At 37.8% G+C, this 18,089-nt stretch overlaps 1 protein-coding gene across 12 annotated transcripts in view; it reads right to left on the reverse strand.

The window, feature by feature from the left end:
• Nucleotides 1-18,089, reverse strand: part of BBX (BBX high mobility group box domain containing) — a 291,235-nt gene that overhangs the window by 96,502 nt on the left and 176,644 nt on the right. The window lies entirely within an intron of this gene.

Genomic DNA, 18,089 nt, shown 5'->3' on the forward strand with positions numbered 1-18,089 from the left:
GAGAGGCCACGGCAGAGGGAGGCCCGCATACCACAAAAAAAAAAAAAAAAAAAAAAAGAATCAAATGTTTTAGATTTAAAATAAAACTATTTCATAAGATGACACACATTTTTCAAAAACTAACTGTGCAGCCTCCAAGGATCCTGTCTATGCATGAATCACTTAGTGGGATGAGCACCCTTCTGTACCGTCCTGTGATACAACAAATCACAAAGATCTTTGCATCTCCCTATTACATATGCACTACAATCCAGCAACAAAGTTTTGCTCTCTAGGTTTTTTTCCCCTAAAAGACGATTGGCTGAAATAGCTAGGCTATAGTCAAGCTATGAATCCGACAATATCTTTCAAAAGCCGAAAATTCTAAATTATTTTTCAGTGAATATTTTAAAAAGTTTTTCTCAGTGAAAGAAACTACATATTTATATTATAAAGGTGAAAATAACAAAAAATGAGGTTTACCTTCTCCATCATGCCCAGTCCCACAGCCCAAAGGTAAATTATACACAGTTTCTTACATGCTTTCTCATAATTATTTAATATTTTTCATTCATTCATTTGAAGTAACATTAATATACAAATTACTCTTTGTACATAGTCATGTGAAAATTGAAACAATACAGTTAAATGCTATCAACTTAAATGGTTCATGCTGACAATTACAAACGTAAATGCCGTTGCCAAAATCACAGGGTGGTGGTCTTTTTGGTCGGTTTAAATCTGTATTGGTCCAAACACTTGCAAAGTACTATCAATAAACTTTTAATGCCATGTTGCTGACACTAGGATCCATGAACATATAGTTTCAATATTCATCTAGTTCTCAAGTCTTCAAAACAATACGACATAAGCAATTTTTTAATCTTCCTTCCTTGTTTCTGAGTTTGGGGTCATATTTAAGTCTTCTTCACTTCAAAATCGAAAAATATTCACTAATGTTTCCTTTGAGAACTTACGTGACTTCATTATTTTAAAAAAGCCATGTAAATAACTGATCAATCTGGAATTCATTCTGACGAAGGAGGGAGGGAGGGATCTAGCTTTTTTTTTTTTCCCCAAATAGCTAACCAACTGTTCCAAACCATTTATTAAATCACCCAGCTTTTCCCCATTCCTCTGAAATGCTACTTTTATCCTATACTACATTACCACATGTGTATAAGTCTACTTCTGGATTCTCTTCTGTTAATAATCATCCCCTCTGTTTTCCTATCCTTTGACCAACTTTAATATCCTTAGGACAATATCATTCTGTACCTTTTTCTATACACAAATATATCAGTAAACACAGCCATTTAAAACTTTTAAGTTGAAAATATCATGCTCTTCTAAGTCAATACACCTTGATCAGCCTCATTTTGTAATAACTATATAATATTCCAAAATAGGAATATATCACAATTTTCTCAATTATTCCATGATTGATAGACGTTCAGATTATTTCTTGTACAATAAAATCTTCATTTAAATAATCTTTTAATCTTCATTTTGATAAAATCCTCATTATTAAAAGCTGTGTTTAGTCAAAAAAAAAAAAAAAGGGTGGGGAGGTGAGAAAAACATGTTCCCGTGGTTTTCTTAGCAAGAAACTTCTGCTGAGTATCTGAAGCAATTACATGATTCATGTGGCTGCCTCAAGAGTAGAAGTTATTGAAAACTCTAAATGGAATTAGTTATCTGGTATGCTCTTAATAAATAATAAAGGAACAACGATTTCTTTGAATTGATAGACCATTTAACGATTCCCAGTCTATCTACAAATAAAACTTGGCATGGAAAACCCAATTTCTAAAAATACCAACGCTATATAGAGAGAAGAGGAAACAGCTATTTTTGTGGCTTATTAATCACTTCAGGATGAGATGCTTGAGTGGTAATTAAACCCATACTGGGTTTTAATACCGGATATTTTATAACACATTTTTTAAACAATAAAAGAAATTAATGGGAAACTATACGTCAGGCAAGCTGTTATCAACGGGAGAGGTCAAAGTGATTGCCGGTGCCTAGAGAAAAATACATCATTTAGCCTCAAGGATTCTGATTATGCTATTTGATTATGTGTGAATTGTGTTTAAGTGTATGTGCCTTTGCATATATTTATGTGTAATTTCAATACTCAAACAGAAAATAGAATATCAAGAATCAAATGAATGGATGGTATATGTGGCTTTGGGGTTCAAAATAACCACATTCACCTCCTCCCACCTCAATGTTCTGATTCTTTCCACATAGCTGCTACGGCACTACGATAATGTATATCTTCTCTGATACTCCCAAAATTAATCTCTCCATCCCCATAAATACAATAGAAAGATTTTATATTGCTAACAACACTTACCACATTTTCCCTTGAATTACAATTATTTGGGTACATCCTACCTCCATCACTAGGCCTTTTTCTTGATGATCCAAGACTAGTTATCTTTATATAGAAGCATCTGGCTTATCAGAACATCAAGATCAGTTAGTTGTGAGAATTGTTATAAACAACCATATGAAACTCCACGCTAAATTATGGTGATAATTCACTATATTTATACAGTAGAATGGCTTCAAAATTAACCCCCATCTCTCTCATTCCTGTGAATTCAGATATTTCTTCCTGAGTGGGAAAAAAGGAGGTCTGAAAACTATGTATAACACTGAATGCGGGCCAGGGTGGCATGTTCTGTGTGAGAACCACCGAACCCCTGGGCTGTACGAAAAGTAAGATTGATAACCTCTAGCACAGTCTAGAACAAAGTAGGGGCGAAGTAAGTATTTTTAGCATGAATGAAAGCTGAATTGAAGATAGTAAACCTGGGACAAAATAGTCAAGCAAAGTGTAACTGACCTAATGACCATGAAATACCCCAAACTATAAACTACAGATTTTAATAACTTACAGTTATCTGATTACTTTTTAATTCACCATGGATCTGTTTCCAAACTGTTGAAAGAAGGCAAAAGAATATGTGTGGGGAGGGGGGGGAGGGGATGATGCTCCTGATTATCATTCAGAAGTAATGAGAAAGCAAGAGAGAAGAATGAAAGAAAAGATGAAGGAAAACATCTTCTGAGAAAGAAAAGGGAAAAGAAGGCAGAATTTTGAGACTCAAGCATATTGCTTTTCTTATTTCAACAATGAGGAGGAAAAATTGTTAATTTTTGACAGTAACAGAGGGCTACCTTTGTAATTATTTTGCCACTAAAACCCCCCCACACATTATAAAGTTTGGCTTCTTGTTCTGGAACATGAGCAAATTAAGCTAGCAATCTACATGTAATGAATGAAGCAACTGGGGGACTTTATTCAAAAGGGGTCCTTCTTCCTTTCTGCATGGCAACTGTAGAATAACAAATCAGGTTATTCAACTACCAGTGGACTCTGTACTTGAAAGACTCAATATCATAAAATTATGTTGCTGAGATTATCAAACGATGGAGCTGAAGGTCCCTATCCAAAATACAGTTGACCCTGGAACAACACGGGTTTGAAACTGTGAGCATCCACTTATACATCAAATTTTTTTTCAATAAAAACAGACTATATTACTACATGATCCACGGTTGGTTGAATCTACAGATGGGGGAGCCATGGGTACAGGCAGGTGACTGTAAAACTTATATAACCCCTGCATTCAAGGGTCAGCTGTATTGAATATTTACTTATCTTATAAAAACAAACCAACCCATGTGTTCCCTTTTCTTTGCCAGATGAGTTACCCTAATTAGTACTCATAATACTGAAGTAAATGTAAATCAACTTGGTGATGAATTAGGAAAAACTTCATTTACCTATATTCTTCAAATGCAGCAAGTCCATTCATGAAGACCTTTACTGAGGTCAAACTTCATGAGAAATTTAAAGAAGAAATATCGTAGAAGAAACAGGACAAAGTAAATACCACAAAAGAAGAAAATGGACACTGAAGCCTAACAAGCCTCCTTTAGAATCCGGCCTCTACCACTACCTGCTTGTTGTAAAGTTACTCATCTTGCTGATCTTTCCACACATTAAAACTAAGTAATAGCTCTACCGTGAGAACACTTATTATATAACACCCAGCACAGAGCCTGGCATCTAGAAGGTTCTCACCCCATGTTAGTAAATCCTCCCTTTCCCCACAAGCTTTTTAGAGGGAGTATGGGTTTAACAGGCAGCAGGTTCTTGCTTAACTCAGCCTAAGATGCAGTTCAAGAGACAGCACAGAGGACTCCTATTTAACAGTGGTCCACATGCTTCCCAGATGATATAACCTCCAGCCTAAGCAACTGAAAAAGAAAGACGGAAAGTTTCTTTTCTTTTGTCTGAGTGAAATACAGTCAGAAACAGAGCCTTGGCATAGCCATAAATTCTGTAAGATCCTCTAGTCTTTCCTCTTGTCTCACAACTTAGGCAATCAGTACACTTTAGCTTTTAAAACACTGTGTAAATTTAACTGTGTCACAGGGGTAATTTAGAGTTTAAACTGTTTCCTAAATGTCCAATAAAATCCCATTCAAATCATATTAATGGAAATTCAGACCAAATGAGACATGGGAAGGTAAGGGAGGCCCACGAAATTTCATTGTCAGACAGCCATGCATTCTAACCTCAAGTAAGGCCTCTCCTGGGTCCAACTAAGACTGTAAAGCTTTAGAGCTGTCTCGGATCCACAGAGAAGATGAAAAATCAGCGCAAAGAAATGGTGGTAATTCGGTAGCTCTAGAGCTTCCCACAAGTTGGACCAACCTGCTTAAAACCTTCTGAGAGCGCTGCTGCTCTCGACAGCCCTTGTTTCCACTGCCTTGTGCACTCCCTAAAATTCTCCCACTTTCTGCCAAAACGGACATCCTCCTTCAAAGCCCAGGTAATATATCACTTCCCTTCTAAAGCTTTCTGTGAAAACCTTAAGTCAAATGCCATCGCTCTTTGATCACACTTGAGCTTGCTGGTCAAGCACTTAGAATGGTGTTTTAGTTAGTTTTATCTACGTCCTCAGTATCCTCCACAAAACAGGTTGTGAACTTCTAGAGGGAAGGTGTCATGGTTTCTTACTTTTCTGTCCCAGGACCTCAAACTGAGCCTGGTACACAGCAGTCCCTGTAAAGGGTATTTATGGCTTATAATTTCCTCACCTAACACTTAACCACATATCACAACTTCCCAGAATGAACTGTTCCTCAGGGTAATTTTAAAAACAATACTAATACACAGCTAATATTTATTAAATACTAATCGCTTCATACTTAATATTCATTATCTCATTTAATCCTTATAAGAACCCTTGAGGCAGGGACTATACTATGCATCCCAGTTGAAGAAGCTGAGGGTTAAGCCACTTGCCTAAGGTCACACAGTTAACAGCAGAGAAGCTGGCACTGGAAGCAGAAAGCCCAACTCAAGAGCCCAAATGCACACCTAGGACAAGAAGCTCTAATATAAAGCCTTCCATCTGTTGATGCTCTGGGCATTTCCCATAGAACAAATAGCTTATGAGCCACGGAACTACCTAAGGGAAGCACTGAAGGGCTGGAAAGTGAACACTTTCAATGGTTCACAGCAGAAAAGTAAGTGTACATCTCTGATGACTCCAAGCGACAATTAAATTAGATTAACTTTAAAACGCTTTGAAGATTAAAGCCCTACAAGTGCTAATCATTATTATTTATTGTAATTCTAATGACAATTCTAAACTGTAGACAGATTAAATGAAAAATATCTTTCTATAAAGTAATACTCTCATTTTAGAAGCAATTCAGTCACTCTATTCATGCAAAGAGTGTCTTTAAATGCACTCCTTATTGAAAAGCAGTAGCTCTTCAAGTTGAAACTTTAACTCTGTCAAGATGTTATCTACATGCTCTTCATGAATACTAATAAGACACACTATTTAAAGAACGGCTTAGCTGTACTGGCAGTTCTGGTTCCTGTGTCCTTCTCTCATGAAGGAATATGTATTCTAAGATCTCTAATACTTACAGCTCCATGACATTTAGCCTTAGGAGAGCTTAACATGGTTCTCAAAATGCATGCTACTCTAGGCTACAGATAGAAACAACAGCTACCTTGAAAGAGGTAAGGCACCAAAAGAAGTGACTTAGGGAAGAAAAACTACTTAAACAAGGAATTCAGTAACAGGCTGGAACATGTTCCCCATCACACCACCCTCCCCCAAAAGCCCAACTCTCTGTTTTCTTATAATTTTATGGTGGCGTTTACATTCTTCATCACAAAGTCACCAAATTTCTATTCTTCAACAGGCTTAGCGTAATACATTTGCCTCTTTTAGTTTCTAAATTAACAAAGGTGCTTTTTTTTGTAATCCATTTATTAGATGGTTAGGACATACTTATCCCACCGACAAGGATCTGATGCACAACAAGACAAACTCACGGGAGTCTCTTCCTCATTTATTCTCAATGCAGCTGAATGCGTATTTATCGATCACATGTTGAGCTATGCACTGTGGGAGTTAAGTGTACAGCCTTACCTCTCATTTAACCATCGCCCCTGCCGCCTCTGCTCCCCTGCCACGCTGATGTCGTCCTGTCTGGCAGCACCTGCCCTGTGCTTCCTCAGCTCTCCCAGGCCCGCACACTGTACCCCACACACCCATTCTCACTTTCTGTGCAAGTCCCTCTGAACTCCCATTTCTGAGGAGCTATCTTCATTTGCCCCAGCTCCTGTCTCCTTCCTTCCTGAGCACCTGTTTTGGCCACCCACATTTAATGGCTGTGCCATATTTTTTGACACCTGCTTGTATAACAATCATCATTTTCCCGTACAATATATGTATAATGATTCCATATGAACTCCTCCCACAGAGACCCTTGAGGGTAAAGAACATGCCAGATGCTATATTTTCTGGATCTGTCAGAGCAAACATCCCATGTTGGACAGGGAGTACGTGAGGAAGTGAACACAGAAACAATACCTCTCTGCTTTCTTAGAATGCTGTTTCTTTACGTTGTTTTGCTAGAAGGCAGAAGAGATATAAGGCTTGAAAAGAAAACATGCAGAGAAGGAAAAATAAGAACCCAGAAGGGTTGCTCGGGATGGGAGGGGAGAAACAGGCAAATTGACAAGGCGATGTAATAAATATAATGAAATCTAAGTCACTTCCAAACAGCTGTCATTACTAGTCTAAGAACATATTTTCGGAGCTTTATTCCCCTCTCTGGTTATTTGTTACTGACTCTCATTATTCTCTCAAAACAGAATAGCATAGCACCTTCAGCTCACTAGCTCTCTTTTCCTATCATAACTGGTCTGCTAATTAACCTCAACTCTGAACTCATCTAACCATTTTTCTTTCCCAGTCTATCCCCAAGTTGCCAGCTGCTCCCGTGGTCTCACACTACTACAAACTTTTCCAATCTCAGGTTGGTCTTCAGTGCTCGTTCATAGTCTTGACGTGTCTTAGTCCCACCCAATCCTACAGCGCCCATTATAACTTATTGGTTTCTCTGCAACCCCTATTGATGATGATGAGTAAGGATAGTAATAATAGTTATATATATGTATAAAATGCTTCTATATATGTAATGCTTATGTATATATTGCTTCCTATGTGCCAGAAGCTAAGAGCAGTCTACTTATTAATTCTCTTAACACACCACAAGCTTAAGAGGTAGGCTTATATTATAATCTCCTTTTTACGGATGAAAAACACTGAGGCACAGATAACATATAGTTTGCCTTGTTTAGTTTGTTAACAAAGGTTTTTATAATACTATATGTATCAAAATGGTGGGACACAATTCTCACATTGGAAAGAAGCTGAAGCACAAGAAGACAAGCTCACAGAGTCATTTATCGTCAATGAAGTTGAATACATATTTACTGATCACCTGATTAACTATGCGTTATGTTTGTACATTACGGAATGTCCAAGGTCACACTGCTAGCACATAATTGGTGGAGCCAGTATCTGGCTCCAGTCTGGCTTCGGAGTCTGGTTCTGGACCATTATACAATATTGCCTCCTAATAATAACTAACCTGATTAAACCTTTGCTACCTGCTAAACACTGTATATGAATTAATTTCTTTAATCCTCCATATACCTCTTGGAGAAAGGAACTATAATGGTCATATATTATACAGGAAGCAGCTGGGAATGACAAAGCTTAAACAACATGCCCAAGGCCATTCTGCCAGCAGAGCCAGGATTCAAACCTAGGCCTTCTGTCCCCAGAGCCCAAGCTTCTCCATACTGTCCTTCCCGCCATAATCCTAGTCATTCTAAGAAAATGTCTTTGCCTCCTGGTTAACAGAAAGGTCTTCATATGTGGACCCTCCCAAAGTCCCACCTTGCCTACCAATTTCAAAACTTGTTTCTTCTACCCTATCTCAAAGGCAGAGTTTCAAGGTCAGCTCCTCCTCTCACTCCCAGTCTGTGCTTCTCATCTTTCCTGCTACCCTGGGCCATTAGTCTTTCAGTTTCTTTGATGAACTATTGATGAACTATCAACAGTTCCTTTTAGTTAATACCTTCTCTTTCGGTCTGTACACAATCTCAAGCCTAAAGCCCTCTCTGAATCCTCCTCCTCCTTTAGCTAGTCCTCTTTTTTGGTACAAATTGGCCTCCAGCCATCAGGCCAGGAGACTGCCTAACCCCAAGCCATGAAACTAGCAGCCAAGAAGACCTGGCCTGTCTGGTAGTAAGACTGTTCACAGGCTCCACCTTGCACTTCCCGTATTGACTTCCTTCCTAATCTTCTTGGTTCTAAAGCCCAGGATTAATTTCCTAGAGAGCATTCACAACTCATTCCAACTGTGTCACAGGCTCTGGCTTCTCTACCTCAATAATTCACACTTACATCTTTGATTTCTAGCCTCTCAGAGAAAACACCTTGCCTGGGCCAGCCCTCTGTCTCCACCATATCTGTGGGAAATATGCCAGAGCCCGCATGGTGCCTAAGAACTAGACATTCCTTCCTTTCACAGAAACATCTGGAAAACATATACTATCTTTTCTACTTTCTCACTGTAAGTTCAAATCATTGCAAACGGCTCCTAGCCCCGACACCTAACCTCTCACCACGTTCTGTCCCCTCCACCTGTTACATGTATGGTCTGCTCTCATCCATCCCCCATACTGGCTCAGCGGTCTGGTCTTATCTATAGCCATGCTGACTTCAATTCTCCACACTACAAATATCTGCTCATGCCCTTCTCCTGCATGAACCTCTTTAATAGTCAGTCCCTCAATGTACTCAGGAAGACGTCTGAACCTCTTCCTTCACAGAGCACACAAGACTCTTTCTGACTTCGTCCCTACTTAGTTTTCCGGCTCACGTTTCTTTGCTCAATTCTTACTCTTAAAGCTCTACCTACACTGTGTTACATGCCATCACCTGGAACTCACCAGGGACTCTCACCTCTTAGCATCTGTACTACTGTCTCCTCCCAGTGGAGCTCGGATCTCACATAAGCCCCCACTGGCCCTTACTAGTCTGAGAAAGAGGTGCTTCTTAGGTGTCTCCACAGTACCCTGTACTCAATATCCATCCCCCAATGAAACGGTGTGTTTCCCTCTGTATATCCCACTTGGCTTTGACAGAGAACGAGGGCTGTATAATGCTCACCACAGTATCTGCAGGGCCTGACACAGAGCCGGCCCCACCGTGGGCAAACACTTGTTCAGGTCTGCTCCCTGCAGTCTCTTCCTGTCACCTTTATTGCTTCTCATTTGCCACTGCTTCTTTTCTGCTCCTTCCTCACCACACCTCGCTCTTTCTTCCTGCCCTGTGACCCTCCATCTCAGAAGTTCCTTGCACCAACTTCAAATAGCATTCTAAAACTACCAAACCAGAACACCTGGCAATTTTACTTGTTTGGAAATACTAGTTTCTAGGCAACAAATGTCAAAATGACTCAATGAATAATTTTGACCTCATAAAGAGAAATAATTATCTATTCCCTTTTCTCCTGTACCCATCACTGAACACTATTTAATCTTCTGTGCACCAGTTTACATACAGCCCTTTAAATTGTAAGAATGAGCATGCATATTTTAAAAGCAAATATATTAAACTCCATCTAAAATAATCAAAAGTTTAAAAAATTTTTTTTCATTTATATTAACTCACCAGTTTACATACAGCCCTTTAAATTGTAAGAATGAGCATGCATATTTTTAAAAGCAAATATATTAAACTCCATCTAAAATAATCAAAGTTTAAAAAATTATTCTTTCATTTATATTAACTTAAAACGTTTTCTAAACTAATAAAAAGGTCTGGATGTCTTTCACCATCCAGATCTCTAATTATAACTTAAAAAAAAAAACAGAAACAATGGTTCTAGTTAAGAATCAACAATCTCTGATATCTCTAGATGGAAATCTCTTTTTCCTAAGCTACTGTTCTTTACTCTAAAAAGATGGCAAATGATCTTAAGATACAGTTAAATTTAGTGTACTTAATAAAGCAAAACTTCTCAGTCTTAATGGTTACAAAGCAAAACTATTTTCCCACAATGTAAAAAAGAATTGGTATTTCTTATTTTAGTAGTTACAGTGTTTACTGAAGCAGCTTATCCTAGCTTCTGCAATGCCCACCTGCTTTACACTGTGGCACACCGGAATTGAGTTAACTTGTCATTTACCAGATCACACATTTTAAGAAGGTAGGATGTTCCTTATCTATATATTCCCAAATGCTTGGACTACTGTCTTGAATATATTATGTATTTAATGAAAAGTGCTTGAAAATGCATTAACTTAATGATGTTATATCAGACCACACATTTGCCAAGGAAATTAATCAGAATACATAGGGAGCTATGATACATTTATAGTTTCCATTTAGAGTTAAGCAGAAAACCATTTGTTTTATACTTGCTTCACACTTGGTAAAATTTTTTTCCTTAAGTATATTCCAATTTTCTGACTTAATACACATGATACAAAAGTGCTTATTTGCTGATTCAGACTCATAACAGTGCCCTGTTCAGAGCATTATACATTCCATTTATATTCCTTTCAGGTGTTATAGTCCTTTAAAATGTTTGGTCTGAATGTGCTCTAACTTCAGTGCCAAGTACTGAAAGCTTTTTTAAATTTACCAAATGTATTAAATTCATATTTGTTTTAAAAAGTTCTTCACTTCATAGAATTAACAAGTTCCTATTTGCATACCATTTGCTTGCATTTTTTTCCTTTTGAAAACTACCAAAGTGAGAATATAAATGGCTAGATGTTTTAGGATGACACTGAATTCAGTCTTCTTTCCTTCCATTTTTCTCTCAATGCACAGCATGAGAATGGACATTACCCACAAAATACATGTTTACTGAGGCATCCTGTAATATTTTTCTTACAACCTAATTTACATAAGTCTGCTCCCTCTGCTGGCCGAATTTTTATTCTCTAGCATCCTATTTAAATAAAAAGGAGGGCTTCCCTGGTGGTGCAGTGGTTGAGAGTCCGCCTGCCAATGCAGGGAACACTGGTTCGTACCCCGGTCCGGGAAGATCCCACATGCCGCGGAGCGGCTGGGCCCGTGAGCCATGGCCGCTGAGCCTGCGCGTCCGGAGCCTGTGCTCCTTAACGGGATAGGCCACAGCGGTGAGAGGCCCGCGTATCGCAAAAAATAAAAATAAAAAGGCAATGCTTTATACTATAAAGAAAACAAAAGCTCCTCTATAAAAAATTATAAACCAAATAAACCTGGAAAATCACTTAAGAAGCTCTTCTACATCATTAAGGCATGGCATTAGCTGATTTTAGGGAGAAGCAGTCTTCCAAGAATTGAATTTTCAAATTTAGTGTCATTTTGCCCCTAAAGCAAGATTCTTAACTCTACTAAGACCATTTCTCATTAATTCAGTTCCTTTTAACCTGAAATCTCCATAGTACTTTGCAACGAGTATCTAACCAAGCCTTCCATATTTACATGAACGGCATTATGTAGAGTGGGCAAGCAGGAGGGAGCTTGCCTCACTCATACACATAGTGATTTGTCACAGCAGCAAGAGTTAATGGCAAAATATGCAGTCAACAACAGGGGCTACACAGTGCTACCCATGTGCCCACACTACTTTTTCTTTCACCTTCTTTTTTCAAAGATGGAAGTTACTTTGCAGACATATGTAAGAAATTCTGTTTTGATTATTATAATAAAGCTCTTTATAATATGAAATTTGGGTACATTTCACTAATAAGTTCTAAATATATTTTCTAATAAGAAAAATCAGTGCTGCTCTAAGAACCTCCTGGCTACTTTAATTGCTACTTCCCAATCATGAACCACGTTGTAACTTGCAAAGCATGTATTGCATATATTAGTTTATTTAATATTATACAATCCTGTTAAGTGGGTGTAATTAAGCCCACTTTACAGGTGAGTACCAGGAGCCTCAGATTTACATAATTTTTCCAATGTCATCAAGGGGCAAAACAGGGGCACAGTCTAAAGGCTCTGACTTTAATCCCAAAGCACGACTACTTTCTTCCACTTAACTGCATAACTGATTTTAGCTTTCAGTCAATACATTTATTTTGAGAGGAAAACTAATCCATTTCATAAGCCTTTTTAAGCATTCTTTTAGTGGCTTAGCATTTACTTAGCTAGAGAATCCCCAAATTTCCAGTCATATTTAAAATAGTTCTTTGTATGGTTTTAGACATACTACATACATTGGGGAAGGGAGGCAATCAGGGAACAAGAAAGCATATGTATCTGTGACTCAGTGTACTTTGCTTCACTTTGCATTTTGTAAATATTGATGTTGCAGCTCCTAAAGTGCTCTCAGAAGTAGTTATGACTGATAGCCCATGAGTGCTGTGTCTTTCAAAACAAATATGCTTTACTGATGGAGAGCACGTGCATCTCCATCTAATTATTCTGAGAGGCAGGGTGGAACAAACAACATGATTTCTCAGCTCAACTCAGCATTCTACGTTGAACACAATAGGCAGGTTACAGTTTAACACATACCATGAAAGCTTGTCATTTCCATGAGCAACACAACATGTAAGGGAAGGGCCCTACAAATCTGCCATATAATCCTAGAGAAGCATAAGACTTCCTGTGGTTATTGCAAATATTTTTAAGTATAAACAAAAATTCAGAACATATTTATTACAAAAAGAGGTTTTTAACATATGTCCAAGTATTTACTGGATTTTAAAATATATAATAATATATACAGTTTTAGGATAAAAGTACGTTTGGGCAAGAATTTGAAAAAGAACCAACTGGAGTAAATAAAATATGCTTGCTCACCCCGATTTTAGGGGAAAAAATAAATAAAACCTGTCATTGTCTGATGTGTACCCAAAGTCACAAGCTAACAGAAAATATCAGGCACATTATTTATATCCTGTTAAAAGCATTTCTCAAACTAGAAGGTAAGCCTCATTGAGGAGTGACAGAATTCTGCTTGCAGCGCTCTCCCAGCTGTCTGGATTCAGTGACTACCAAATCTGTTCCTGAGAGGCAGGCAAATTCCTCCTCAGCTCTTATGTTGCTCCTCTAGGGAGACCTCCTGATCCCAAATCAACCTTTTGAGGACCTACTAATGCACTAGGATTAAGAGAGATGACACTGATTATAAAAGATGAGTTGGACCAATAAAGGACTTGTTGTTGAGATAAGATCTATATAATAATGAAACAATTTGGGAACTAGACAGCACACAACAGAGTGCAATAAACATGGTCCAAACGATTAGGGAATATTTAGTATGCAATAATAAGACATTCTTGGCACCCAGATACTTGGCAATTATAATAGACATTGGAGAATTCAGACAATTCTCTTTATTCACTTTGATGATCCCAATTCGTCCCAGTGTTAACCCTTTAACTAATGGCTAAATTTACCCACATCACTGAAGACACTGCCAGGGGTGAACTCCAGGTTCTGGATTTCCCTGTCACTGCAAACTTTGCCAGCTCTCACCTGGCTTCTCTTACTCTGGGCACCAGCAAAAACAGCCCGTGGAAAAGATCCTGAAAACAACTATTCAGATCCTCGTTGTCTTGTTATTTAAGACTGGGTTAGGGTCTGCAACTTTCCACAGGATGAGGTAGCTGGAAGGAAGTCAGGTGGCTGGCTATTCCTGAAACCTCAGGCTTGACTTAAGAAGAATTGGCTGGCACTTTATGGAAAAAAGTGATGCTTAAGGGAACACAGAACTGGAATTTTGTTGGCATTCACACAGAAACTGGTCAATGATGATCTGAGACAGGTGTAAAGTGTAGTAATATTTTCATGCTTCTCATATTCGTTTTTCTCTTGCTTGTACAGTTTTTGCATCGAGAGAAGATGGGAACTATGGAACCAATAATAGTAGCAGATTCAGAGTAAGGAGGCCCAGCATCTAGTCCTGGTTTTCACCTCACAAAAAGAGAAAGATTCAAAACCAGACCCGAATCAAGGACAAAATTAGTAACTGATTAAGGAGGAAAACTGTGGAAGGTCTTCAAGCATCAGAACCTTGGTCTAGATGACCTTGAAGACCCATTATTACCATTCTCTGCTATGATTTTTGCCTCCATGTCTCCAGCTGAGACCAGGCTGTACTGCAGAGTCCCCCCTCTCCTGTATATAGGCCTTCCTTCCCCTCTCTCATCTCCTACCAGGAAGATAAAGACACAATAAATCAGCTTTCACAGCCCCTCACACAGCATTTACACTGGTGACAATTCACCTGTATAGGTAGGTCTTTAAAAAATACAGCTGTTTTGTACATTTCTTCCCACATTGCTTTTCTCACAGTCTATGCCAACCCCTTCTACCATTAATTAACACTGGATTCTATAATTTGAAAGTTGAATACAATTTTGAATTTTGTATATCTTCATTAAGTTGTTTTTAATTACTGACATTTTAAACATTTTCCATGTGCTTCTTAGAATTCCATATTAAGGAAAAATAACTCTTCCAACTTTTAAATAAGACTTCCCAACATCTTTTTAGAGAGTGTATAGGAAGCATTTTTTTTCCTTAAAAGAAAAAGTCAATTTCTAATAGCTTCAAATCAAGGCCATGGAGGCCCCTAGTAATTTTTTTTACTTTATAAATATTTGAGTGTATGCTTTTTTATGGAGATGTTAAACTCTCAAAGACCAGGAGATTCAGATTGCTAACAGGTTGGTTAGGATTAAATCACCTTTGCCTTACTTTTGCATTTATTAAGGATCACATAAGCCTGGAGAATCTGGAGCAAAACTCTGCCTATGACACTGGAAAATTTGAACACCACAATATGCAGCTCAGACAGGTAATAAATGTGGCTAAATCTGAGACTTTAAATCCTGGGTCTCTTCACATCAATCCAAACCATTCATGTGCCAAGAGGGGAACGAGCTGGAACACTGAAGAGCTCCCTGGTGATGGAAAGATTAATGGGGAATTATAGGTACCTAATACATGAACAGTAGACAAAGGGGGCTGTCCTTCACCACTGAAAGTGCTAAATTATTAACTGTGCCAAGCCCAGGCAACTACTGTCACTATTCTTTCAACATCTAACTTCCAGACAGTTTAAAATGTTTACTTTTCTACCTAAAAATTACCACTGGTTTATAGTAATAGAAATCTAGTCAGCATATATCCATTTAAATATGTTATACCTAATATTTAGGATTTACAAAGTCAAAAAGAATGCTGTGTAATAGAAACAATAATAAACACTTCCATTTCAGACATTTACTTTCAATTTAGTTAACTACACTTTTATTGTAAATAAGGAAAGACTTGTAATTTAAAACTGAAAATAGAATTTTCATGTGTACAAAGTATGCCTTTTATCATTTTCTTTCTGAACTTAATCATACATCAGGACACTATTCTAACTACAATCATTAGTTCATTTAATCCTCAAAACAACTCTATGAAGTAGGAAGCCTAATTATCCACATTTTACAGATAAAGCAGCTGAGGCCCAGATGGAAATTTGCCCAGGGTAACAGCCAGGAAACTGGTACAATGGACACCAGGATTCAGACTCAAGTGGTCCAGCTGCCATACTACACTGCTGTTCAATACTTCTTGTCCATACATAGATGGCTCTAGAAGCATTTGGGAAAATGATAAACTCTGCAGTTGTCACAATGCATTTTTTAAAATGGGATTAAACTAAAAAGGTTCCTATTGAGTCCTCTGAAGATCAAGAGGGCCTCAGAAGTAAAACACATGATGATTACCTTTGTCAGCTTTAACCTGTGACTTTCTTTTTCAAGTGACATGCACCATGTACTGCTAAAGTGACTTAGTATAGTTTAACTTTCCTGTAATTAGCATTAGGAGCCTGCACCACAATTAAATCATTGCCTTACCTCAGTAGTTTATAAGAGTTGTATTATTAAATATCCTTGAGTTCACTGAATGATTTTTATATAAGAAGTAAATATTAACAGACAGAATTCAGATAAATATTTTGTTGGGTGATTTCCCCCCCCCCACTCTTTGGCTGATTAGTTAAGTATTTCATAACTAAAACTTGCTTTACTTAGTATTCCCCAAATATCCTGGAGTCCATATGTTATAACAACTTTCAAAAATCCTGAGATTCATCTAAGAGGTATCTCTGCTACCAAATGGTTATATGGAACCCCAAATCCTAATTTCTCCTCTGTTACTACAGATCTCACACCCTGGGTAGGATAAAGCAAAGTATGTGGGAGGTGCAAGAGCTATAACTACTTCATTCATAAATGTGACAGTATCTGAACCACAACCACTACCGAACTTTGGGAATTCTGTAACTATAATTCTCAAGTCCTGTCTGGGATGCTCCCTAAACATACTGCAGTCAGAAATTACTAGCCAGGTACCTATCATCAAAAAAGATGAAATTCTTTTAAACACATTAAAAAGGGAACAGGGGGGTGGGGGGAAGAATGGTTATTCTTATATAAAAATTGGACTCTACTACTGCTAAAATGGAGAGAGGCAAACCAGAAGATTTCTCATGGTTGTTTCTAGACACTGGATTCTACGAGATATAAATTTGGATTGGCTAATAAAACTGCACATTAGAACTGAAAGGGACCTTAGAAATCACAGACCAACCCCATCAATTTAAAGATCTGTAAACGTAACTTCACAAAAGGTTGGGTTTAAAATTAAATCTTATTCTCTGAGTTGGTATAAAGTTTGGTCCCTTTTGAGCAAATTATTATCATTATTATTAGGGTATTTTGGTTTGTTGTTTACTGAATTACAAACCTGAGATTGCTTTAAAGTTGTGTTACTAGTAAGACAAATGAGAAAACCGCCATTTAAAAAATTCAGAATTGCCAGGTTTATTTACAATCAAATAACAGAAAGAACTCTTTCATTCTCTTCCTCCACTTTCAGCCTATGAAATGAACTGGATCAATATAGGAAAAGCTTCTAAAGGGCAATTTTATTCTATTATCCTAATGAAAGAAATCACTGCAGAATGGAACAGCCAAGAAATGATCTGTTTGAGAGCAACTTACAATTCTCCAGGTTCCTTGCTATTTGAAAGAATAAAATATCTCAAAGAAAAAGTACATACCAACAAAAAACCCTAGTGGCTGCAAAATGTAGGAGAGCAAAAACCTGCACTGAGAGTTAACTGAAAATCAATCAATAAAGACAAAAATCAGGAAAGTTGAATGACGGATTCCATGGTTTGGGGGACTTTGGCCCAAAACACAATATTAGTCAAAATGCTCTAGGACACAGGGAGTATTTCTGTAAGGCATTACTTACAGCAGATAGCAAGCAATCAGAAAAGTGGAAATCAGTATCCATTACTCATGGCAGGATAACCTGCATTATCCTCTTACAGATGCATCACTGGCGAGAGTGGATGAAGAAAAATGAAGGCTGAGAACGAAAGGAAATGGTGTTTCTTTTACACGTAATTTTCAGCAAACTTTGATGAGTTTCAATCCTGGATGAGTTTTCCTCCCTCTCCTTCCTTCAATTTCTTTTAGAAAAATCATCTTGGTTAAGTTGTTCAAGTGTGACTTTGCAACTAGCCTAATGTGGTCCCAAATTACCACCTTCAACATTCCTTGCAGCAAGCACCTGATTAAATACCCTCTGGTTAAGCGGATCGAGGTAGCTTTACGCCAGTTCCAAGAACAAGAACCTGTCAAGCTGACAAATCAGTATCTTTACCCTGTCGGATAC

The sequence above is a fragment of the Physeter macrocephalus genome, chromosome 1, assembly GCF_002837175.3.
Source record: "Physeter macrocephalus isolate SW-GA chromosome 1, ASM283717v5, whole genome shotgun sequence".
Taxonomy (NCBI): domain Eukaryota; kingdom Metazoa; phylum Chordata; class Mammalia; order Artiodactyla; family Physeteridae; genus Physeter; species Physeter macrocephalus.